This window comes from Protopterus annectens, chromosome 3.part0, assembly GCF_019279795.1.
Source record: "Protopterus annectens isolate FY-2018-M chromosome 3.part0, PAN1.0, whole genome shotgun sequence".
In the NCBI taxonomy this organism is placed as follows: domain Eukaryota; kingdom Metazoa; phylum Chordata; order Ceratodontiformes; family Protopteridae; genus Protopterus; species Protopterus annectens.
In genome coordinates this window covers 1,105,037,109-1,105,063,577 of record NC_056731.1, presented here as the reverse complement: position 1 = coordinate 1,105,063,577, position 26,469 = coordinate 1,105,037,109, and the positions used below count along the sequence as shown (strand labels likewise).

The 26,469-nt window shown below is 37.7% G+C and overlaps 1 non-coding gene across 1 annotated transcript; it reads left to right on the top strand.

Annotated features, from left to right (window-relative positions):
* Window positions 1-20,957: 20,957 nt before the first annotated feature.
* Window positions 20,958-21,121, top strand: LOC122797363. Its single transcript, XR_006364086.1, has one exon. It is a non-coding gene; the product is annotated as a U1 spliceosomal RNA (small nuclear RNA).
* The last annotated feature ends 5,348 nt before the right edge of the window (window positions 21,122-26,469 follow it).

Sequence of the window (26,469 nt, the reverse complement as noted above, 5' to 3'; positions counted from 1 at the left end):
ACACACACACACACACACACACACACACACACACACACACACACACACACACACACACACACACACCTGGGGTAGGCTGGCACAGGTTTACTAGCTATGCCTCCTTTTGCTCAGACTGTAAGGTAGTTATTACTGCCACCAGCCTACACCTTATCAACAACTTAAGGCCCTTAGCAAAGGGTGTCCACACACACACACACACACACACACACACACACACACACACACACACACACACCTGTGGAAGGCTGGCACAGGTTCACTAGTTATGCCTCCTTTTGGCCAGACTGTAAGGTAGTTATTACTGCCACCAGCCTACACCTTATCAACAACTTAAGGCCCTTAGCAAAGGGTTCCAGTCTTACTGTGTAATATTAATACAAATGGTAGTTTGACCAAGAGCAAGGCTATTAGGAGTGGCCCACACAGCGTCACCAAATAAATATGCACGTACTCTCAAAACGTAAATATCTTTTGACCAATCAGCCACAATGAAAGGTTTAAATGTATTTAATAATAAATAAGAAAAGAAAAGGAAAATGCTCAGTATAGTCACAGTGACGTCAGAGCTCAAAATCACAGGAAATATTTAAAACAACATTGCAGGCAGTCTCAAATAAAGAAAAATATCCAAACTAAGCTTTGCTATATTCTTGATTATGTCCAAGAAAATTTTACTGTTCCATAGAAACTTACTTCATCAGAGCAGGGCAGATGTGTGGTGAATGGTTCTTGTCAGGTCTAAGACAGAATACAGAATGCCCTGTCTCTCTAAGAGACTTTTCAAATTAGTATCTCAAATATTACTGCTGGGATAGCTTGCAGAATGACATAATTTCTTGTCATCTGACTCTATCCCAGATGAAACCCCCACTGCTGGAAGCTGACAGTATTTAGCATCTACCTGGGAAAATACATAGACCTCAGATCTTTGGCAGATGTTGGAAGTCATAAAACAATTACATTCCTTCATATTTCAAGCCTAATAATTATTTCATCCTAGAGATAATACAGAAAGCTAGCTAGTTTTAGACATTGTGTCTCCTTCTACATTGAAACTGAAAGATACAATTTCATGGCGTAGCCATAAAGTAATTTAATTTCAGTTATTTTTCTGAAGTTAACCTCCTGTATTCCAGTTGCGACTGTTAAAATATATACATTTAAACAATAGTGCATGTACATTTCTGTTCTTTTCCAGTAGGACACAGTGGGGTTACATTTTAAGCACAAGCACATTATAAAATACCTTTTTTAACACACATCTGTAGAAATCCAGTTGATATACACATGATGTACAGTTCTAATATATTTGTAACACAAGCATCTTACATCATTTTGATATTCACTAATGGCATAAAATTATTTACAAAATTCCAGCTAACTGGGCTGGCAGTATCTCCCTTTGTCACACAAACTATGATAATTTAATGATAATGTTTCCTCTGTGTGCATTTGAGCCCTCAGCACACCAAAATATAGGCATGCTGAATGGTTTCCTTATAGGCCAAGCTAACAGGCAACTTACATTTATTCTTAACAAACAGATACTGCTTGTGTTAATCTGAATTTCTGCAGATAATGGATGAATATGGAACTTTCTGACATTAATTGGCCATTATACTCTAAAGAAATAAAAGCTGTCAGCACATAACTGAAAACATATGCATAACCAGTTGGATATGCATTCCTATTGGCTTAAACAAATTGAACTGTAGCAAGAATGTTTACTTTATCATGAGGAATGAAGTAGGAGTTACTATTCACACATATACTTTTAGAGAATGTGGTATGTTTGTATTGTAACAGATAACCATGAAATGCATAGTTATCAGTGGCCTAAGTGCTATAAGTGTGATACACAACTACAGTGGATGTGTGAAATTATGTTGTCATATGTTGAAAAACAGATGTACATCTACAAAGTTCAGAATTATGTATATTATAAACATTAGTAAATAAATTAACAGCATGGGAATAGAACCCATGTTTATGTGCAGAGCAGCCACTTATGGCCCTGAAGCCTTTACAAGCCTAGCCCTGGCATGGTCCTGCCCAATGGTAGTTCCCAGTGCCTCTGTCAAGTAAAGCCACTGGAGTGATCCCCGGGGTGAACTTATTTTCCATCCAGTTATCAAGATTTCTTTTGAAGAGGGCCAGTGAGGTGCTCTGCTTGACATGTATGGGAAGTCTATTCCAGAGCATGGGCACTCTTTGGGTTATGAGCCTGTCCCTCCAGCATGTTCTGTTGATTGTGCTATTGAGGTTGAGGTCTCTGGAGTTTGTGGTGTGGAGGGATTGGGATTTCGTTAGATGTAGCATTTTTAACAGAGCTGGGTCAGGCATGGCTTTGTAAGTTAAGCAGAGATCACCTCTTAGTAGATGATATGAGACCGAGAATAGCTGGACTTTTTGAGCCTCTCCATGTAAGGCATGTGTTTAAGGCCTAGGAAAATCTTTGTGAGGTACTTTTGTGGCCTTTCCAGCTGTTGCATGTGTCTAGTGAGGTACATGCCAAATGGGGAATTATACTCGATGATTGGCCTAATGAGGGAAAAGGAGAGAGAGAGAAATGATGACTTCTTTCTTCCTGGATGCAAAACCATTGGTAATGAGATGTGCTACACAGAAGGACTTTCTGACCACAGTGGCAATGTGGTGGTCGAAGGATAGGTTGCTGTCAACCTGTGTCCCCAGAACTCTTATAATGCCTTCAGTGTTCAGTGGGCTCCCACTGATGTGGTAATTAGTGGTAACTGAGTTTTCCCATAGGAGATGACGACTCATTTTTTGGCATTAAGCTTAAGGCCATGGTTTCGACACTAGTCATTGTTCTCAGTGAGGCCTTTCTGTAGGATGTCTACATCACTTGAGGAGTTAATATTGGCTCCCATCTTGTAGTCATCTGCAAACTTGGTCAGCCAGAGTCCCTCCGTGTTGGACTGGACTTTTGAGAAGTAGATGCCACACAGGAGAGGACCCAGGACCAATCCCCGTGGGATTCCACTCATGACTGATTGGCAGTCTGACTTGGAGTCCGCTACTTTCACACTGTGCATTCTATCTGTGAGCCAATTTGCAACCCACTTAGTGATATAGGGGTTGATGCCTAGTTTGGTGAGTTTATCAACCGTTCCTGAGTGGAGAATGGTATCAAAGGCCTTGGCCAGATTGAGGTAGGCTGTATGAATTGCCTTGCTCTCATCCCCAGCTCTGGTGACTGTCTCAAAGAAGTCAATCGGGTTGAGTAGGCATGATCTACCTTTCACAAAACCAAATTGTGTGGGATCTAGAGTTCTGAGATTCCCTATATCCTTGTTAATTAGGTCCATGATGATGCGATGCATAGCCTTACATATCAGACTCATCAGGCTAATGGGTTGATAATTGCCAGGGTCTGTAGTCACTTTCCCTTTAAAGAGAGGGATGACTGTAGCAGTGCACCATTCTGTAGGGACAAAGCCTGAGGTGAGGCTGTGATTGAACAGGGCACACAGATGTGGTGCCAGTTCACTTTGTAGTTCATGTAGAACACAACCAGGGATATTGTGTGGTCCCATGAAAGCTGTATTCTTGGCCTTGGACAATGCAGCTTTAACTTGTGCTGCAGTAATGCTGGGTGCCTGGCATTCCTCCGGTATTCTGATTGGTCCTTTGGGGGGCGGGAGAGGGGTAAAGTTGGCACTGAATCTGTCGGCCAGTATGCTGGCAATATATGTTGGCTCTGTATAGGAGGTACCATTATCCAGTAACTCACAGCAAACCTGGGTATTGCCGTGGAGATTCTTGATATAACTATAGAAGGCTTTGTGTTTGTTTTTAGTGTCTGCTGCAATTCTGCCTTCATAGCTGGCTTTAGAGGTTTTGGTGATTGATCTCAACTTTTTGTTAAGGCTAATAAAGGAGTTTTTCCGGTCTTGGGACTTCACCTTTTTCTGCAACAGTTTCTTCCTTCTGTTGTAGAGTTTATTAATGGCAGGGGACCACCAGATTAGCTTCCTTTTTTTTTGAGGAGAGTGTCTTGGTTCTGTTGGGTATAGCTAGTTCCATGCATTTATGTAGATGTTCGTACAGTGCATTGGTGTATGATTCGGCAGTTATGCATCTATTTTCCATTGATATAGGTGCCATGAAGTTAGCTTTGGAGAACTTTTTCATGGTGGTTATCTTTGCGGGGGGTGTGGGTGAGATGTGGATTTCCATGGTGATAAGTTTGTCGTCAGATCTAACCAAGGAGGAATTGACTATTGGTGTAGAGCAATGGTTGCCCATGTTAGCAGTAACCAGGTCAAGGATGTTGCTTCCTCTAGTGGGGGTAAGAATGGGCTGGTTTAGGGCATTGGAATTAATGAATTCCATGAAGCATTGGGCCAGTGTATTGGTGTATGAGTAGTTTTCACAGTTGATGGAGAGGTAATTAAAGTCACCTAGTATGAGAGTTTTGGGTTGGACCCTAATAGTTTCCAGGGTGCTTAGGAACGTGGAGTGAGAGTCTAGGGACATGGTTGGGGACCTATAGCAGACTACAACCTGAATCGCCATCTTACCTAATGTTAGTTGTACTTGAAGTATCTCAGATGCATTATGCTGGGCTACTAGTCTGGAGGTGTGCATATCCATTATGAATATGGAGACACCACTGCCTTTTGAGTCTCGGTCCATGTTCTGGGGCCTAAAGATGTGGAATGAGTTACAACCTGGTAGTGCAAGGGTGCTTTCTGCTGCTTTAAGCCAGATCTCCGTAAAAACACAAATGTTGATGTTCTCCATTTTGAGGAGTGCTTCGAGCAAGTGTATCTTGAGATTTAGACTTGTAGCATTGAACACCAAGACCCTCAGATTGCATTTATCTATAGCTGTTATGGTGGTAATTTGGTCTTTGGAAGATTGCCTAAAAAAGGCACTATAGGGGTGGCAAGAGCCTTAGCCAGTATCCGGAAACCCAGGGATGACAGATGCAGGCCATCTTTGGCAAAGCATCGGGGTCTGTCAGTCATATCATCCCAAGCAGACAGATACTGGATCCCCTTAGAGTAACACCAGAAACCTAGCCAATTTATTTAGTATTTATTTATTTATTTATTTAACATTTGTTGACCGGGAAAGTCCGACTAGGTTCCACAGATCATATTTTCAGCGGAGGCCCGGGGAGAAATGCTCCAGAAGCAATTGTTGAAGTCAATCATTTTCTGCTTGTACTGTGGTATTATACTGGGCAATGGTAGGATGCTGCTCAGGCTGGGATCATACCTGCCTGGGTTACATAATCCGAGAGCTCCTCATTATCTCTTTCATGTATTCCAGAGAGGTGCGTAGACAGTGACAGATTCATACTTGTACTTGTTGTGGGATGGTCTGAGTGCATGTGTTATGTGTTGGATTCTGGCACCTGATAGACAACTGACTGTTACCTTCTCCTTATTCAGCCTGTGATCCACAGACTTGTCCCAGATGACACAAGGGTCTGCAGGCTTGTAGCCTTTTTCTGGTAGATGCCTCAAATAGCAAGCAGACCAATCAGGTACATTAAGCACAGACACTCACTCTCCAACCAGAAAGAGTCAGGAATCAATGCACTCTGCTCCTACTCTCACCAGAATCAGAATATAAACACAGGTTCCAAGCTGTCACCTATAATGCAGTTATTAAGCTTTCTGGTGATCAGCAGCCTCCAGGAAATATAAAGCAGTTATTAAGCTTTCTGGTGATCAGCAGCCTCCAGGAAATAATGTAACTGCACTCCTTCTCTCACCAGGAGAAAACAGAACCACTAATCCCAAGATGACTACTGAGAGGCAGAATGTGGGCTGTCCAATAACTGGTGGTCTTTCAATAGATACTTAAAGGTAAGATAAAAAAAATGGTTTATCCTAAACACTACAGTATGCACTAGAGGAATTAGATGTGAAAGTAGGTAACTTAAGTTTTACCTGTCTAAAAATGTAAGTTTTAGTGGAGAGTCACTATTTTTAAAACAGCAAGATAGATTGAAAGGGGGTGGTCACTTTTGTATTCTGGTATTATGGAATACAGTAGGATGGCCAATAAATTTAAATAGTTGAAGGGGAGTGATTTCACAAAATGATAATTTTGTGCTTACTCACACAAGCCAGTAAAAGCAGAGAGGAAATGAGATATATTGGTCAAATTAACACAAGGGGCACACAACTAGAAAGACAGTGGTGTTTAAGAACACAACAGTAACCAGGTAGGAGAGTGGAAAAAAATTCTGTCTGACTCACAAGAGATAGAGCTGTAGTCTCTTCAAGTTTTAATATGCAGTTAAAAGCAGAATACAACACAGTGTAAAGAAAACAAACCACAATATGCAGAATAGAAAAAGGCAATAAAGTAATACAAAATACAACAAATAAAAAGCAAACTAACCTTTCCCTCACAGCAAACTTTAGCAGAGTCTGGGTGAGCCTTCCAGTAAAGCTCTGAAATGTTTTATTTTACCCCTTAAATAGAAGGTTTAGTTCCTAGCTCCACCCCCTCAGTTTACGGATGATTAGCCTTAACTGACCTGTTCTAACTTTATTTTATTTATTTATTTTATTTTATTTTACATTTGTTAACCGGGCTAGTCTGGCTGGATACATGTCCATTTTCAGCAGAGGCCCGAGGAGAAAAGCTCCACTATCAGAAACTAAAATACACTACAGTTTATAAAGTCACTAGTAATACTAACTATACAAATAAAACTAAACTAATATAGTATAATACGGCTACATACAAGTACAAATACGATTTTGATGTAAAAACCTGAGTAGATGACAATTAAAATTCAGTCGGAGACTGAGGAGAAAAGTTTCAGTGTCAACATAACAATTTAAAGTAGAAAAATATCCATAGTAGTTAGTCATGAACAACAAGTAGGTATTAGTTGTAAGTGTAGAAGTGGTTAAATATGGTTAAGAGTGGTTAACTTAAGTGTGACTCCTGTTCTATTGGCCATCTGTCTGATATATTTGTGACATATCTCTAAATTCCGTAGGAATACTCAGATATACATAGGATTGCAGCACTTACTTTAGGAGTCCACTGTCCATCTCTGCACCTCAGCAACCCTCTGCATCACTTCAGTACACATCATCATAGTGGTGTCGAACATGCATTCCAGTCCAGTAGATCCCCGTACGTCTTCGGTGCTCCATTGCAATCCAGTTCCAAATATCAGTTATCACGGAGTTCCTTGGCCTGGCTGTCATCCAGTCCTCCCCTCCAGCATAGATGGTCTTGCATCTGCTTGGTCTCCTCCTCAGTCCAGTTGGGCACCTAGACACGTTTTAGCATCTTGGAAGTAGGCATCTCAATACTTCAATGGAAAATGTATTATAAATGGAAAAATGCTCACCGAGGTCCCATCATTTTGCAGGTAGCAATGGTCTGATTTGTAAATGTATCACAATCAGTATTTAAAAGTAACGCTTATGTCATATTAACAGATCATTGGAAGATAACAGCCTCATGCCACACATATTACCATTTATCAATACCAAATGAATACTTGTATGGAGCACTTTGGTGTTAAGCCAAATTTAGAGAAGTTATACCGAAATGCTTAAACTGAATTCTAAAACTTGGAATTTTAATAAACTTTATTAATTATGTATGGTGCAAATGGTATTTAAAGATGGGGGTACATTAGGTGCTCTTGCTTTCAGAGTCATAGGTAGCTGAAAAGATAAATTGCCACTTGTTAGCATTTTTGTTTTGGGGAATATTTTTTCTATTAACCTTACTCATTGTCAAAGCTGTCTATTTAGGTTTATTTTTATTGAAAATGTGTACTTTAAGAGAAATGCTTTTAACTTATTGGAGAGATGTTTGATTTACCTTTGTGCATACAGGTGTTGCCATCTTCATTAAGGACATGCAGTAATTTCCCACATGCAGTTGTATAGACAGAGTTACATATCAAAAGTACATAAAGATGGATTAATGGATAATCCATATGTGTTATGGTAAACTCCGTACACTCTGTGGTGTATGAAACCTATGGATTCTGACATTATCCGTATGTACTATGTTCCTTTGCTGTTACGGATATTTCTTCACTGATTGTTCTTAACACAAGCCTTAATTAGTAGTACAAACCTACTGTATGTTTTAACACTGTTTGAATGGTTCATGCTGGCAAAAAAATACTGGCTGTATATTAAAAGGATCCATACTCTCCGTGGCCTGCTTATGGATACTGAGGTTTTCCAACACTTTCTGTAAGTTGTTCAGCTGTTATTTTATGTACTATTTTCATATGAAATGCATGCAAACTCTCCTGTGACATAATGCTGTTGTCTTTGGACCTCCATTTAACAAGTATGTAGTGTAAGGAATTCTAACCCAGCAGGCAGCCTCTATTTATATCAGAAATTATGTTGATTTTGCGGGTCTATATTAAAACACTGAAACCTCACTTACGCGAATCCCTAAACGCCGACACATATATAGCGAACCGCAAGAACACCAAACGTCCTGGGGCACAAAATTCGAAATATCAAAATGCCATAGTTGTCCCTTATCCGGTATAGCTCCCTAACGTAAATGTGCAATAGTTACTGACTTTAGGGTTAGGGTTAAGGTAAGTGCATATATAGTAATACATGCAACCTACACTTTAGGGTTAGAAGTAGAATTACATTAAGTGTATATATAGTGGTATAGTTCTGTAGCTGAATATATACGTAAATTACACTTTTTGCCATAGTTGAGTGTTGTTTGTTTATAGTTAGATACATTTGTTTGTAGTGAATGTTTGATTAGGATATGGGATGTAGGGGTGAAGTGTAGATTCTTTATTTTGTTTGGGTAGGTAGTACGTAGCGGGCGGTGGGGTTGATGACACTGTTCTGTCATGATCTTCCATGCAGCCAACAGGTTATGACTGTTTGAGAGAACGAAGGATGCCACCAGTGTTGGACAACCATTGACCCCCCTGATGAGATCACAGTATTGTTTGCCTCCCTGAATACAGAGAATGGGGAGTGGTGGGATAGAAGCAGGAATTCCAAGTCAAACATATATGTCTTACTTTGCATGGTATGGATGATTTTAGAGTCAGTCATTGCATATTGCTGCTGCTTGCACATTCATGTATTGCCATTTTGGATTTACAGCAGCAGAATTGAACCACGCCCACAGATCCACACAGGGTGATGAGGATGAACATAAGTGTAATGACATGTACTCATACAGCTGCAGCACAGATAGAACAGTGCAACCAGCATGTGTAATGCTGTTTGCATTAATATTCACAGGTCCATATACTTCTGGACATCACCAGGGAATGGCAGGTGAGTGTCTCCATACTGTGTTACTGTGACCACTACCTGTTATTGCTCAGCCTCATGTCAAGGCACTGCTCTTTACTGTCATATTGGTATCTAACTAACATTATACACTACAGGTACATCCAGTGTGGGCCCATGTTGTGCAGGTGGAAGTACAGACAGACCAGTTTGTTACTGTAACAAGTTCATCATAGTTTGCAGTTTTTAATTTCTCCAAGTCTTTTGGGTTTCTAATACCATGACCAGAATAGACTCCATTCCTAAGTCAAAGTACGATTAAAGTTCATGAAATTAGTATTGTTTCACTCTTTGATGTTAGCCAAAAGTGCTCTTCACAGCACCTGCAATGTTCCCACTAATGACTCCTTCTGCAATTTGTATGGTGTTACAAGAACTGCTAACATATCTAAATACGATTGTAAATTCTTTTTTATAAGACCAGCTGCTCCTACTACTATTGGAACTGTCTGGGTATCTTTCTTCCACATGGCTCTCATTTCTCCCTGCAGATTGAGGTATTTTTATGACTTTGTGTCTCTCTGTATGCAAGACACTGTAGTCACTAGGTGTGGCGATTTCAGTGATCAGTGCTACTTTTCACAGGTCAAAAGCGGTCGTGTAAACTAGTAAGTAGTAGACCAACCCAGCTCCAGGACAAACAAAGGCTTTATTGGACAAAACACTCGAAACAGCAAGAAAGAACAATGAACTAGCAATCTGCAGATAAAAATTTCACTTACCGCTTTCATCCATCATACAACTTGGGCATCATCAGAGTGAAAAGTAAAGTTGAAAATTTCAGTTCTTAAGTTCACTCAGAGCACACGCCCCCTAAGTGAGACCAATCACAAAACTAAAACAATTAAACAATTAATAATTCAGCTGTTAAAACTATACAAATAGTAGTAATTAAATAAATATATACATACATATTAATAACAACAAATTCATTGTGCATTCAACAATAATCTAAACTGTATCGCGTTATATAATAAAAACATCTAAAACTAGTGTTCAATATAAAAATCTCGCAACCTAATAAAAACCATGTGTCTAAATTTGATTGTAGCTGAGATAAACATACCTATTATACATTTTGTTGAGTTTCAAAGTGATGTTAAAGTTGTTTTAAGAAATACTTACTAATCATAAATTAATACATCACTATTCAAACGGTTATTTTGAATAAATTGTAACTGCCATGTTAAACACAGTGAGACCTGTGTTTTAAGATACTAGACAGTAAAATATGGTCATTAATCCCTGGTGACTTGGATGCATCTAACCTAAACTACCACAAACACTCCTTAATTTCCAATAAAATCATAGCATCACCACCTCTGTCGTTATATGGAATTCTATCCACCACAAAGAATATAATTTTTTTTAAATTAATGCAACTCTATCTGTAAAAAGAGCACCAGTTGTTTTTTTTATTCCTAATGTCTCTTATGTGCTCCAAAATTCTGAGTCTTAGTTTTCTAATAGTTTTTCCCTACATAAAAAGTAGGACAGCTTAGACATGTAGCAATGTACACAACCATTTTGGTATTACAATTGCAGTATCCCGGACATCTAATAGTCCTACTAAAATTGTGCACTACTACATAAGGACCATTATTGATATACTTGCAAGTACTGCACAAACCACATTTGCTCATTCTGGAATTCCTATATAAGTCTGAGTTAGTTTCCATCCATCAATTCCTTCAAGTTCTTACCTCTACTGTAAGTGAAAACTGGTGTTTCACCTACAATAGTAGTGATATCATTGGTAAGAACACTTCGCCATGTGTCATATATAATAGTCTTAATTTGTCCAGCAACTTCATTGTATGGTAAAAGCATAGCCCGTCTCTTGTTGTTTCCTTCAAGATCTTCATTGATATTGTCAATATTGGTGGTGTTATCCCTAATATCCTTTACTAAGCCACCTTTTAATATTGGTTTAAAGACTGTGTGTCTTTTCACCTCTATCTCTAGCCGTATTTTCATCAATGTATCATGAGGGTAACCTCTCTCAATCAACATGTCCACCAGTTTTAATAATTCAATTTCAAACTGATTGTCGTCACTAATAAGTCTCGACAACCTGACCATTTGTCCTTTCATAATATTCTTTTTTTGAAAAAAAGGGTGGCAACTCTGAAAATGCAAAAAGGAATTAGAGTATGTCTTTTTTCAGCATATGCTAGATTTTAAGGTGGCTTCATCTTTTTCCCTATGCAATAATATATCAAGAAAATCACAACTTTCACCGTGTATCCTATGGGTAAATTTTAAAAAATTATGTAGTTGTACCCAAATAGGTAATGAAATCCTGGATTTCTTCCACAGTCCCCCTTCAAAAAATCAATATGTCATCAAGGTAACGCACGTATAACATTACCTTCTGCATATAATCAGAGGTGAACACCCACTGTGTCTCCCAATCCGCCAACACCAGGTTGGCGTAGACTGGTGCATACCTGGCGCCCATGGCTATGCCAGTAACCTGCTTGTAGTGTTCACCTTCAAACATGACAAAGTTATTTGACAATATAATTTCTGTTAGATCCACAATTAGACTACGTTTAACCATGTGAAAGCCACTGAATTTCTGAAGGCAATTGTTAAACATATAAAGTCCCAATTCCTGGGGTATGATGGAGAATAGATTTATAGCATCAATAGTAACCATCAAAAATTCTTCTTCTAACTGTGTACTCCTGATCACATCCAGGCAGTGCCAAAAATCCATCAGGATGTGTGGCAGTTGTTTTAAAATATTCTTACAATGGAGTCTGCAAAAGAAGCCATAGCTTCCATTTTGGAGCCCTTCGCCGAAACTATCAGATGGAATGGTGGATTGTTTGCATTTTTGTGGATTTTAGGAATCCCAAAAATAGAGGGGGTTACTGGTGAATCAACAAAGAGATAGTCATATTCATTCTTATCAATAACCTCCTCCATTAACCACTCATATAACCGCCAATCAATCTTGGTGTAGGCTCTGTTGACTTCATGTCTTGAAACTCTGGTGTAAGTTGTAGTATCATTCAAAAGATTTAACATCTTGTTGGAATAATCGATGTTAGACATAATCACAACCCCTCCTCCTTTATCAGGTTTCATCATCCTATAAAGTTTGGTGGATGTTAATTCGTGGAGACAAAATCTCTCACCTGGGGTTAAGTTGTCAGTAAATGTTCTCGTCCCCTTAAACAACCTCCTTATTTGTGATTCACACATCTGCTCAAAATTCTGTATAGCAGGCACCCAAAGAGGCAGGAGGTAATAATAAAACACAAGCCTGTAGGTGTAAGCAGCAGCACGTTTAACTGCATAAATGCCACACAATACAAAGCGTTTTTGTCCACCATACTTCTTCAGATGTAAAATGAATGAATGAAGGCTGAGCCTGCTTATATATCCCTCCCAATTTAATTAATAGTTAAAATAATTGTTTAATTGACACCAATTAAATCCTATAACTAAAATATTCATGAAAACCTACCAACTTGCCACAAATACAGATGAAAATAAATAAAAGCATGCACATTTTTTGAAAAGAACTTTAAAATAAATATATGAATACTAAAACCATTACAATGTGTTGGACAGATAAATAAGCTTGAATCAAAAACCAACAAAAAGAACTTGCAAAACAATATATGTACTTATTTTATAGTTTTGCAGCTCTCATTTTTAAAATTGGGGCAATGGATATGTATTCATTCAGCCCTGGGAATCTATTGGCTTCCAATAACAACTCAACATTGGAGCAAGTTTAGGTGTTATTCAGAGTTGGACGTTTTGTTTACCAACACCCTAGGATTCACATACAAAAAAGGCAGGAATCTCAAGGATTTGCTGGAGCATAATGGTTCTATTGTTTCATGTAAGAAATTGGGAACCTACAAATGTGGGGCATGTGCCCAATGCCCATATATACTTAGACAGGATTCTGTACACATCCTGTCAAGAGACTCAGATTCAGAGTAGTAGTTTTTCCAATTGTAATAGTGAAGGCTTGATTTATTTAGCACTATACAAAACCTGTGGTGCATTTTACATTGGAAAAACTTCTCGTAAACTCAGAAGGAGGATTTTTGAGCATTTATATGGTATTAGAGTTGAAGACATTAAAATTGCCTTGTTTAAACATACACTGACATGTCCCCAAGCAAAATGGGGCTTCTTTGTTATAGAGAAGGTTCCATGTGATGTGAGGGGGGGCCCATGAGAAAATAGGATAGAGGTGAGAGAAATATTTTGGCAGTTGTTATTGGAAGCCAATAGATTCCCAGGGCTGAATGAATACATATCCATTGCCCCTATTTTAAAAATGAGACCTGCAAAACTATAAAATAAGTGCATATATTGTTTTGCAAGTTCTTTTTGTTGGTTTTTGATTCAAGTTTATTTATCTGTCCAACACATTGTGATGGTTTTAGTATTCATATATTTATTTTAAAGTTCTTTTTAAAAAATGTGCATGCTTTTATTTATTTGCATCTGTATTTGTGGCAAGTTGGTAGGTTTTCATGAATATTTTAGTTATAGGATTTAATTGGTGTCAATTAAACAATTGTTTTAACTATTAATTAAATTGGGAGGTCTATATAAGCAGGCTCAGCCTTCATTCATTTATTTTACATCTGAAGAAGTCTGGTGGACGAAAACACTTTGTATTGTGTGGCGTTTATACGATTAAACCTGATGCTGCTTACACCTACAGGCTTGTGTTTTATTATTACCTCCTGCCTCTTTGGGTGCCTGTTGTGGTTTTACTGGTTCTTGGTTCTGTGGCACCCCTTCCTTGGAGTTTATGGATGTGTATAGTAGAGTTAACAGGGGGAATAAATGTGCTCGACCTTTTAAGTGTTGTAGTGTTGCCTGTCCAGGGACAAGGGTTGTTATAAAAATACATTTTAAGATTCAATTGCCTCATGTAGAGTTTAAAATTAATTAAATTTTTAGCTGTCTCGTGCTTAAAGGCAGGAACAAATGTAAAGCCCTTTTTAAACAAGGCAAGATAATTGTCAGTTAGTTCTAAACAAGTAAAGTTGTAAATACAAACACTGCCATCTCTAGTTAAATTGTAAACTAATCCAGTTGTATCAAATTCATCAATGCTCTCAAAATTCATATCCAAATCACCACCACCATCACCAACATCGCCTGTGTCAACAGTACAATTTCTCTTGGCAACAAAAACCTCATTCATGTTTGTAAATTAATTTAAAATATCATATTAGTGGAATAATTCCACATCATCATTAACTGAATCAAAAGTTGTCTGACAGTCGAGTAGGGAAAGGTCTTGGACATCACTGCCTTGTATTGCTGTTATAAAGGTGGAATAAGAAACTAGTGGGGCATCCCTATTTATTGTGGTCTGTTGTTCCCCTGTGCCCACCTCCGGTTTGTGTACAACTTTGTCATGTTTGAAGGTGAACACTACAAGCAGGTTACTGGCGTAGCCATGGGCGCCAGGTGTGCACCAGTCTATGCCAACCTGGTGTTGACGGATTGGGCGAGACAGTGGGTGTTTGCCTCTGATTATATGCAGAAGGTAATATTATACTTGCGTTACCTTGATGACATATTGATTTTTGGAGGGGGACTGTGGAAGAAATCCAGGATTTCATTCCTATTTGGGTACAACTACATCATTTTTAAAATTTACCCATAGGATACATGGTGAAAGTTGTGATTTTCTTGATATATTATTGTATAGGGAAAAAGATGAAGTCACCTTAAAATCTAGCATATATCAAAAAAAAGACATATTCTAATTCCTTTTTGCATTTTCAGAGTTGCCACCCTTTTTTCAAAAAAAGAATATTACGAAAGGACAAATGGTCAGGTTGTCGAGACTTATTAGTGACGACAATCAGTTTGAAATTGAATTATTAAAACTGGTGGACATGTTGATTGAGAGAGGTTACCCTCATGATACATTGATGAAAATATGGCTAGCGATAGAGGTGAAAAGACACAGTCTTTAAACCAATATTAAAAGGAGGCTTAGTCAAGGATATTAGGGATAACACCACCAATATTGACAATATCAATGAAGATCTTGAAGGAAACAACAAGGGACGGGGCTATGATTTCACCATACAATGAAGTTGCTGGACAAATTAAGACTATTATATATGACACATGGCGAAGTGTTCTTACCAATGATATCACTACTATTGTAGGTGAAACACCAGTTTTCACTTACAGTAGAGGTAAGAACTTGAAGGAATTGATGGATGGAAACTAACTCAGACTTATATAGGAATTCCAGAATGAGCAAATGCGGTTTGTGCAGTACTTGCAAGTATATCAATAATGGTCCTTATGTAGTAGTGCACAATTTTAGTAGGACTATTAGATGTCCGGGATACTGCAATTGTAATACCAAAATGGTTGTGTACATTGCTACATGTCTAAGCTGTCCTACTTTTTACGTAGGAAAAACTATTAGAAAATTAAGACTCAGAATTTTGGAGCACGTAGGAGACATTATGAATAAAAAACAACTAATGCTCTTTTTACACATAGTCAGAGTTGCATTAATTTTTAAAAAATTATATTCTTTGTGGTGGATAGAATTCCACATAACGACAGAGGTGGTGATGCTAAGATTTTATTGGAAATTAAGGAGTGTTTGTGGCAGCTTAGGTTTGATGCATCCAAGTCACCAGGGATTAATGACCATATTTCACTGTCTAGTATCTTAAAACACAGGTCTCACTGTGTTTAACATGACAGTTACAATTTATTCAAAATAACCGACTGAATAGTGATGTATTAATTTATGATTAGTAAGTATTTCTTAAAATAACTTTAACATCACTTTGAAACTAAACAAAATGTATAATAGGTATGTTTATCTCAGCTACAATCAAATTTAGACACATGGTTTTTATTAGGTTGCGAGATTTTTATATTGAATGCTAGTTTTAGATGTTTTTATTATATAAAGCAATGCAATTTAGATTATTGTTGAATGCACAATGAATTTGTTGTTATTAATATGTATGTATATATTTAATATATATTTAATCACTACTATTTTTATAGTTTTAACAGCTGAATTATTAATTGTTTAATTGTTTTAGTTTTGTGATTGGTCTCACTTAGTGTGTTCTGAGTGAACTTAAGAACTGAAATTTTAAACTTTACTTTTCACTCGGATGATGCCCAAGTTGTATGATGGGTGAAAGCGCTAAATGAAATTTTATCTGCAGATTGCTAGTTCATTGTTCGTTCTTGCTGTTTCGAGTGTTTTGTCCAATAAAGCCTTTGTTTGTCCTGGAGCTGGGTTGATCTACTACTCAATGCTACTTTTGTCTTCTTTTCTTGGACCACTATATCCAGTTTTCTAGCATCTATCTTTTGGACTTTTGGTACTGGGTGATCCCACGTGATGTAAACTTCATCATTTTCTATGATTCTCCATGGCTCATGTTTCCAGTGTTTTTCAGCCATCTGATGTCCCTCATTGTCAATTGCAATGTGTAGCAACCTATGATACATAACATTAATATCACTGTTTTTCAACACTGGGACATCTGGCGAAAGGTGCAATGTCCGTCACGTGAGTATCTGCATCCCCTGTTACTGTGTCATGTATGCTATGCTGTCTGTATTCTGTTGCCTGCATACATGAATATGCTGTCTTTCTCTTTACTTTCCCACTGCAGGATCCACATTGCAACGCACAAAACTCTCAGCAGTGTGAGTCTCAGTAGTATGCTGTTACCTGTCTTTCATACTTGTCATTGGTGTTACTCCGGTTGGTGACCTGCATTAGTACTGTGTCCTACTACCCCTTCCTAGGCTAAACTACATCATCATCAAGTGCACAAACAAGTGGTATGTCTATGTGAAACCCACTGTATGTTTTAAGGCTGCTTGAATGGTTCTTGCTAGCAATTTTGTGATTAATGATGATTTTTTCCCTAGAATAGTTGAAGTTCATCCCTCTTATACCACATTGTCTTCCCAGGAGGAGTTATCAGATGTTTGTTTTGTTTGTATTCATCACATATGTTATGTATGTTGACCTTAGCCTCATTGTCTGCTCTCTGGTGGGTAGATTCAGTGACCGATGCACAGACAAAACCTCATGGTACGTCATTATTATGTGTAACATTGCAGTGAGATATGTGTCATATGTCTTTTAATGATATCCAGCATGTGATGTAAGTATATTGTCCTGATCTCTTGTCATCTGTTTCTTATTTCAGCGCATCAACTGACTATGTCCTCCATTCGCCCATCCACTGATCATGATGTAGGATCTGATGTGTCTCAGTATGTTAGCATGGCATAAAGTGGTCTTAACAGTTCATTAGCAGTCTGTAGACTAAGTGGTGCGATATTTCTCTGGTTATTTGTTGGTTACTTATATTGCTACACATTTGTTTCCTAAAAACTTGGTATGTCACTCAAGCAGATTTCACAGGTAAAGTAGACGTGTATGATATGTGGAATAGTGTTGCAATCAAAACATGGAGGAAACTGACTGAAAGCTGCTAGTGCCTTTAAGTTGAATTTTACACCATAGTGAAAATGTGTTAATGCTTACAAAATGTTTTGTCACTGTAGCATAGTAAGGCTGCATCTTTACATTTGCAGAATGTCATGCATGGCTGTCAACCTATTAGCGCAAAATAGGGACAGATTTTAAATATTTTTCTTATAAACTCAGAAACTTTTTAGAACAACATGATTTGCGTTAACTTGCATTTTTCTTAAGGATATGAAGTTTGAAACTCAAATGTATGTCATTAGTTAGCGACTTCTATCCTCAGTGATTTGCTAGAGAAAGAATTTTTTGAGGAACAGACCAAAAATATGAGGCAAAAATCTGGACATTCTAAAAAAATCTGGAAAGTTGAGAGGTATTATGTTATGTTGCTGTAGTAATATGAATTTGTTTTATTTACTATAATGGCACATCCTGACTGTTAAGTTAAGAATACTTCAAAAGATTCAGAAGAAAGGAGTACATAAAATTATATAAGAATTCATGAAGAAACTTCATGACTGTGTAAAAAAGAGTAAATTTTAAATAAACACAGCTTCATGTAGTGCTTTGTTTTGCTGCTACAGATAAACTTTTCAAATTCCATCTGTCAAACTTCAGAAATTGGTATAGCACTCTAAAAAGGTATTTCTTCGTTTTAGTGTATAGATATATGAGTTAGTTAATAAAAGGTAGCCTGAAACACTCCTTAACACACCTTACAGACAATAGTGAGGCTTCTTAGGATTTGTTACCATTGCAGGTTGGCATTGTTTCATAGCAACCTATACTTAAAGGCTGGGATTTAGAAAGGAATCTGGAGTTGGGTAAATGCCACACCAAGCAGTTACCCCACACCTCATTCCGTAACCAGAAGTTCTGCCCGACCTTGGTTGATATATATTGAGGACTGGCAGTACCCTACATCTGATTCCAAAAGAGGAATCAATCTCAGAATGTTGAAACAACCACAGTGAAGTAATGGAGTAGCCTTTTGCAGTCCATATTCATTATGGTATTGAAAGCGCACCACCATTAACTGGGAATTGTCACTGAAGGCAATACATGGTGGTAAGCCATGCTGCCAACAGTATCCTTCTCATATACAAGTAGCTGTGTACTCCGACATAAAGCTGGGGGGAAGGGCAGTTGAGGACCTTTTACATGAGCAATAATGTGATTTGCAACTTTCCCCATTTCATAGTGGGGATAACTAAAATCTGTTACTTTTTAAAGCTTTCTTACTGTAGTTTCCCACTGAAGACCCACAGCATGCCTATCCCCTTTTTTAAGATAGTAAGAATGCATGCTTTCTCATGTTCATTCTGCATGTGGCTGTGCAGTGCCAAAGCGCTTTGAGGATTTACAGCTGTGTTTTATGTTAGAACTACCATGGCAGACAGGTTCGATGCCTGCAGTATCAGTGCTGATATATAGGTGAAGCTGTGGTTGACAGATTGTTTCAGGTGAGCTCAGAGGATGTGAAACAGCTTTGGCTGTGGTCAGACTATGCAAGGAGTGGGAATGAGGTTCGTTAACATAAACTATTTCTGAATGTCATTTTGTGGGTATATACCAAATTTGCTCCTTTGACATTGCGAGGGGAGGTGTAAGGTGGATTCTTGTATCCTGCTCCATATGATGTACATAGTAGTAAGTCTGTATTTATGAGTCGGGGTAGCACTGATTGCTGCATTTTGAAGACTCTCCCTTAAAGCAAGCAGACTCTGGTCCTAGGACAAACCATTAAGAGTTTGAACTTTCACCCTGTAATCCATATTATGATTCTCTTGTCATATGCTTAGTGTAAGACTGAGCAAAGTCTTTTTTTTCAGAAGTGCAAAACCTGATACTGTGATTATCAACTCATAGATAATAAAACTGAGACATTTGCACATAACAGTGAAAGTGTTTTTAAAGGGACTGTAACTATTCTGAACCACTGCATGATGACTGCATGTTCTAATTAGAAGATCACCATAACTTTAGTGAAATAGAACGTGTCCATTGTACAAAGGCATTGAATATTAAAGTACTGCAGTTCCCTGGATTTCAATTTTAAAAGGCACAGAGCTGAGTTTACTGGGCAGTGCTCCAAGGCTGCCCCTGGAAAGAAACACTTGAGAATAGAGGGCTGATATGGCTTACAAACAAAGCTGGAGAAGTAAAACAGTGGTCACAAGGATTAGAGCTTACTGCTTTCACACTGAGGTAAAAACAAAAAACCTGTTGTATAAATACCTGAGATCAAGGTCACATTTTAAATATTGATTTCAATATGAAGCATATAGTCATACTGGCAGTACTCACAGTGAAAGCTGAGAGAAAAAAAGGAATTGGATTAATATACATTTTCTGAGAAATTAGAAGTTTCTAACTAATGTATGGCAGTATTTAGTGAAATAAATGTGTCTGTTTTGCCATAGAAACACAGATCTTGCTAGGAAAAGAACTAAATCTTGACTAAATGTCATTGTGTAGTCAGTGTGTGTGTGTGTGTGTGTGTGTGTGTGTGTGTGTGTGTGTGTGTGTGTGTGTGTGTGTGTGTGTGTTTGTATGTGTGTGTGTCCATTTCCTCATTTTAGAAATGACTGTGGTTCATATAAATCAGTTCATGTGTAAGCAGAACACGTGGCTGATTCATTGTATCATCTTGTTGATGCTGTTAGAGCTTTCTTTGGGCAGTGGATTTCCTTCCCTCCTTCCATGAAAACATTTCCCTGAAAAAGCAAACAAAAGGGCTGCGGACTGAAATGTTGTATGCAAATCATTCTTACTGAAAACCTGATAGGCTGTGATGCCTGTCAGCTTGCCTGTGTACAATGTCTCCTGCTGGTAGCTCTCTCTCTCTCTCTCTCTCTCTCTCTCTCTCTCTGTGTTGGCTTGCTAGACAAGACAAACAGGACAGCCTATGTTTCTGTTAGAATGTGACGTAAAGCAATGCAGATTTTTAGAAAGAACTACTCCATGGGAAATGGTGGTGTAACCAGAGTTTAATTACTGGGTAGTACTAGACTTCTGAACTCTGCTTGTTGCCATACAAATGTGTGGTGCAATCATCCAATATTTGTGAATAAATGAAGAAATTAGAAGTAGCACCATGTTTGTAAAGTAAGGTACAGATGTAGATCTGCCATGATGTAAATGAAGAACTCATACTTACCTGGCAGGGGAGAGACCACGATCAAGAAGGTGGTTCTCCCAGGGTGAGGCTCCTCCATTGCACTTCGGAGGGGTTGACCCCTGTGATTTCCCCAAATGCGGGAAACTCAACTGCATAATTTGTGGTAGTGGGGGACTGCGTTCGCGCTGTCCCCTCATTAACTGGTTAAGAAAGACTTTATGCAAACAGTTGTGTAATCGTGTGATTGCACATCTTGTTCTCTTAATGTTATCAATTAATTTGTTTACAAAAGGACATGCCATTTTATAGTTTTAAACCTTAAAGTGAATCTCATCAATGGTAACAAAACCAATAACCAGAAACCTCAACAATAAAACACCAATGCAGCCGGATGGAACCAGGTTGCAGACAATGAAATAAAAATATTTTATAACCAAGATTAAGCACTTTCGGTAGAGCAAAACTGACTTCCTCAGAATCTAGTTACAATATACAAAAGTAAGCTTATAAAACCCCCTCAATTAATCACATGACATCCAATCAAACAATACACATTTAATGCAACATACTATAAAATGTTTTTAAAAACGTTCTATAATTTATATGACAAAAGCCTCAAAGTACTGGCTATTGAAATAGATTCATTAAGACCAGGGAACACATTAGCCCGGAGTTTAAGTTGCCACAATGTCTTCCTCTCCTCAATTAAATCCTTCCATGGCCCACCTCTGGGGTTCCTACTTATACTGTCAAGCCCCAAAAAACTGTTCTCAGGATTATTATCAATATGACATTTTATAATGACAAAAATGAAAAAGAAACTCATTAATGGCTTTATTTAGTGGTGATAAAAAAGGAGAACATTATTTCTGATGGAAAAAAAAACAAAAAAATAAAAACTTTACAGAATCTATTTAGTACTCCGGTAAGTCAATCTGTTGTCTAACATTCAGTGATCTGCAATAGAAGTATTTTGGCATTTTTATCCTGGGCTCCTAGTTTGCTTTGGTCGCTGAGGTTTCCTGTCCTCTCAAACACATTCTGATTAATTAATAATATACCACCAAGACCAGCGATCCAAGAAGTAATCGAATTTAATGAAACACTTAGCGCCTCGGCTTACACAGCCTTCCAAGAGTAAAATCACTACAAAATACTGTTTGCTTATATACAGCATATTGCACAAAACAATTAATCAATTAAGCATACAGTTCAAATCACATACTTCCAATTACATTCTTTGTAGAGTCCTGAGACTCCAAAGTACCATAATTTAAAATCAGCAGGGTTTCTTTTTTTAAGAGTTTGTTTTTTTAAAGACACACATTCACCTAGGGCCCTCTTGCATATAAAAGAGCTAGGAATGTGTCTGACATTCTGGTACATAACGAATTTTGTTTACCAGATGTTAATGTCAGTCAGAGCTTAAACATAAATAAAGGCACTGCTCCATGTGATGGTTGTTCCATCTGTCAATATGTAGTAAGCTCTTTTCCCTGTATTAATGGCATCAAGTTTACAGCTAGGTATGAATACAGTTGTAATACGGAGGGGTTAGTGTATGTGTTGAGATGTGGATGTAAGAAGTTTTACACAGGGGAAACTTATAGAAATTTTAGGGTCTGGTTGCAGGAACATATTAGGGACATAAAAAAAATAGAGAGTCCCCTTGGGAGTCATTTTTTGACAGCACACAACTCTAACCCTGATTCTCTTAGGGGTTGTGTCTTGGAAAAATTGCAAGTTGGCATAGGTGAATGTGTGTTTTTAAGAAACAAACTCTTAAAAAAAGAAACCCTACTGATTTTAAAGTATGGTACTTTGGAGCCTCAGGGACTCAACAAAGAATGTAATTGGAAGTATATGATTTGAATTGTATGCTTAATTGATTAATTGTTTTGTGCAATATGTAACAGATTTAAGTAGTACGGTAGGTTTACTACTAAACACTATGCAGTTTTATTCTGAAAGGGCTAAACCTGCAAACTGTACACGGTACTTCAGACACTGAGGAATATATAGTCACAAAGCTAAATAAAAACTGAATGAACACATATTATGAACCAAAGAAAAACACAAAATGAGATTTTACAATATTTGCAAAATGATGCAAAAATCAACAGAAGCCCTTGACATGGAAAAGACTGAAAAAACACCGAGAAAGATGCGGAAAAATTGATACTGGTAATGCAGTTTAAGAAAAAAAATCATGCTTCATCTTCTTGCATAACTTTTAGAAGGTCACATAAAATTATTATTCACAGAAGTACTAGTTTATTTTTCACACTGCAGTTTTGAGACTGCTCTCTCTCTCAGACTGAATTAACCTTACTGGCAGATGGCTACCAAACCAGTTCCATGAGACTGAGTGCCTTTTGTGTCTCATGTCCTGAGGTAGTTTCAGCATATTAGTGATTACAGTTCTTGGCCACGGTGGTGCAGCAGTTAGCGTTGTCACCTTACAGCAAGAGGTTCTCCTATTTGATTCTTGACTGGAGCGCCTTCTGTGTGGAGTATGCATGTCCTCCCCACGGTTGTACGATGTTTAAAAACAAGTTGGGCATCGGGCTGGCAACTCAACACCGTAAAATCCACTGCCAATCATTAGTGGACCGGAGTTCCGCTGTGGTGACCCCTAACCGGGAAAAGCCAAAAGACTTTTGTGTGACGATTACAGTTCTCAGTGACTATTTCACAGTAAAGGTCTACTGTTTTGATACCCACAGACATGAAGTTTTCCTAGGAGCTATGTACTGATACAGAATAAAAAGCCTGCTGTTTCTTTCCGTATGGTTTATAACAGGGTACCAGCATAATGAATTTTTCCCAGCAAATGTTTACTGCTGAAGGTATATCTGTTTCTAAATTGTTTCATATTTCTTATTTATTTATTAATATTTGATGATGTGGAAAGTCCATCTGCGTAGAAGCCCATTTTCAGCGGAGGCCTGGGGAGAAAAGTTCCAAATTATTCCAAAACATTTTAAGAACAATCAGTTTACAGTCTTCAGAAATAAAACAAAAACATCTACAGTTTATATTATGTCTATTTTGTTATAATTATTTAAAAACATTGGTTAAGAATTGATAAAGTTATGACATTTAATATATAGAGAAATTTTAGACAGTTTGTAGAGAAATTAAACGTAAGTTAGATATTTAGAGAGAAAGTCAGGGAAGAGAATTTGATAAATGTAAGGAAATAAATAAAGAAGGGAGAATAAGGAAGTATAAGGAATTAAATGTATGTGTTGAGATTTAGTGATAAAGTTTATTCGGGTTTTGAGCAAGAATTGAACCAAATTTTAGCTAGAAAATCTTTCAGAGTGGTTTTGAAAGATAGGAGACAGGATATTGACCTGATGGATACAGGTAAGGAGTTACAGGTGTTAGCAACCTTGTATGAGTATAGACAATGCCCAGCAGATATGGTAGGTTTGTAGACGAACAGGAGTTTTTGTCACTGGATCACAGTGACCAATTGGGAGCATATAGAATGCTTTTTAGTGCTGAACAGGCAGAGAGATACTGAATATTTTTATAGGTGGTAAGAAGCTGTGTCTGTTAGTTGATGAAGTTCTAACATTGGTTGGTTCTGAATGGGATATTTGCCGCAAATTTAACAACTTTGTTATAGCGTTGTTCAGGTTTTAATTTGTGTGAAGCCTGGAGGTGAGTGAGTATAGGAGCATTATAAAGAACCATGGGGAGGAGATAAGTCATGGCAAAAATAGTTTAATTGCATAATTTAGAAGGTTTTTAGCTCTGTATAGCATCCTTAGTTTTTGATGAGTTTTTCTTATTCAATTTTGTATATGCAGTTCAAATGTAAGATTATCATCCACTATCACCCATATTGTCAGATAATCTGTAGGACACTTTGCTAACCATGCACTTAAACAGCTGTTGTAAATGGACATTTATGGATTCCAAGCATATTCACATGCACAAAAATAACATTAATATCAAGAAGCAGTTATGTAGAGAAGAATATTCAACTAAGTGTGAAACAAACTGTGATGACCCACCACTGGACCAGTAATCAAGAAGCCTCAATCCTTGCCACTGGCACCAGTGGGGTATGTACACTGGGAGGATAACAGTTACACACAATGTATTTCCAGATGCAGCCCTTTGTATCAAATGCAACTTCCCTTAATAGCACACAGAGACCACATTCAATCGGAGGCTGGTTTCTCCCTCTTTCTCCAGATCCCCAGTAAGACTTCCCACTGGCACAGCTATAGAGTTGAGATCTCAGCTGAGTTGCTAAGCCAAGACCTCCAGCACCCTCTCTGTCCAGCCAGTGCTTAGTGCCCAATTAGGTGACATACACAATCTTTAAAGTATAATTTACCTACACACACACACACACACCTGGGGAAGGCTGGCAAAGATTTACTAGCTATGCCTCCTTTTGCCCAGACTGTAAGGTAGTTATCACTGCCACCAGCCAACACCTTAACAAATTAAGGCCCTTAACAAAGGGTGTCCAGTCTTACTGTGTAATATTAATATTAATACAAATGGTAGTTTGACCAAGAGCAAGGCTGTTAGGAGTGGCCCACACAGCGTCACCAAATAAATATGCAAGTACTCTCAAAACTTAAATATCTTTTGACTGATCAGCCACAATGAAAAGTTTAAATGTATTTAATAATAAATAAAAGAACAGGAAAATGCTCAGTATATTCACAGTGACATCAGAGTTCAAAATCACAGGAAATATTTAAAACAACATTGCAGGCAGTCTCAAATAAATGAAGAAAAATATCAAAGCTAAGCTTTGCTATATTCCTATGTCCAAGAAAATGTTACTGTTCCATAGAAACTTACTTCATCAGAGTAAGGCAAATGCGTGGTGAATGGTTCTTGTCAGGTCTAAGACGGAATACAGAATGCCCTGTCTCTCTGCGATACTTCTCAAATTAATATCTCAAATATTACTGCTGGGATAGCTTGCAGAATGACATCATTTCTTGTCATCTGACTCTATCCCAGGTGAAACCCGCACTGCTGGAAGCTTACAGTATTTAGCATCTACCAGGGAAAATACATAGACCTCAGATCTTTGGCAGATGCTGGAAGTCATAAAACAATTACATTCCTTCACATTTCAAGACTAGTAATTATTTAATCCCAGAGATAATACAGAAACCTAGCTAGTGTTAGACATTGTGTCTCCTTCTGCATTGAAATTGAAAGCTACCATTTTATACTGTAGCCATAAAGTAATTTCATTTCAGTTAATTTTCTGAAGTTAACCTCCTGTATTCCAGTTTCAACTGTTAAAATATATACATGTAAAGAGATACAATAGTGCATGTACATTTCGGTTCTTTTCCAGTAGGACACAGTGGGGTCACATTTTAAGCACAAGCACTTTATAAAATAACTTTTTTAACACATGTCTATACAAACCAGTTTGATATACACGAGATACAGTTCTAATGCATTTGTAACACATCATTTTGATATTCACCAATGGCATATAATTACAAGCCTTACAGACCAAGCTAGCTGGCAACATACATTTCTTCTTA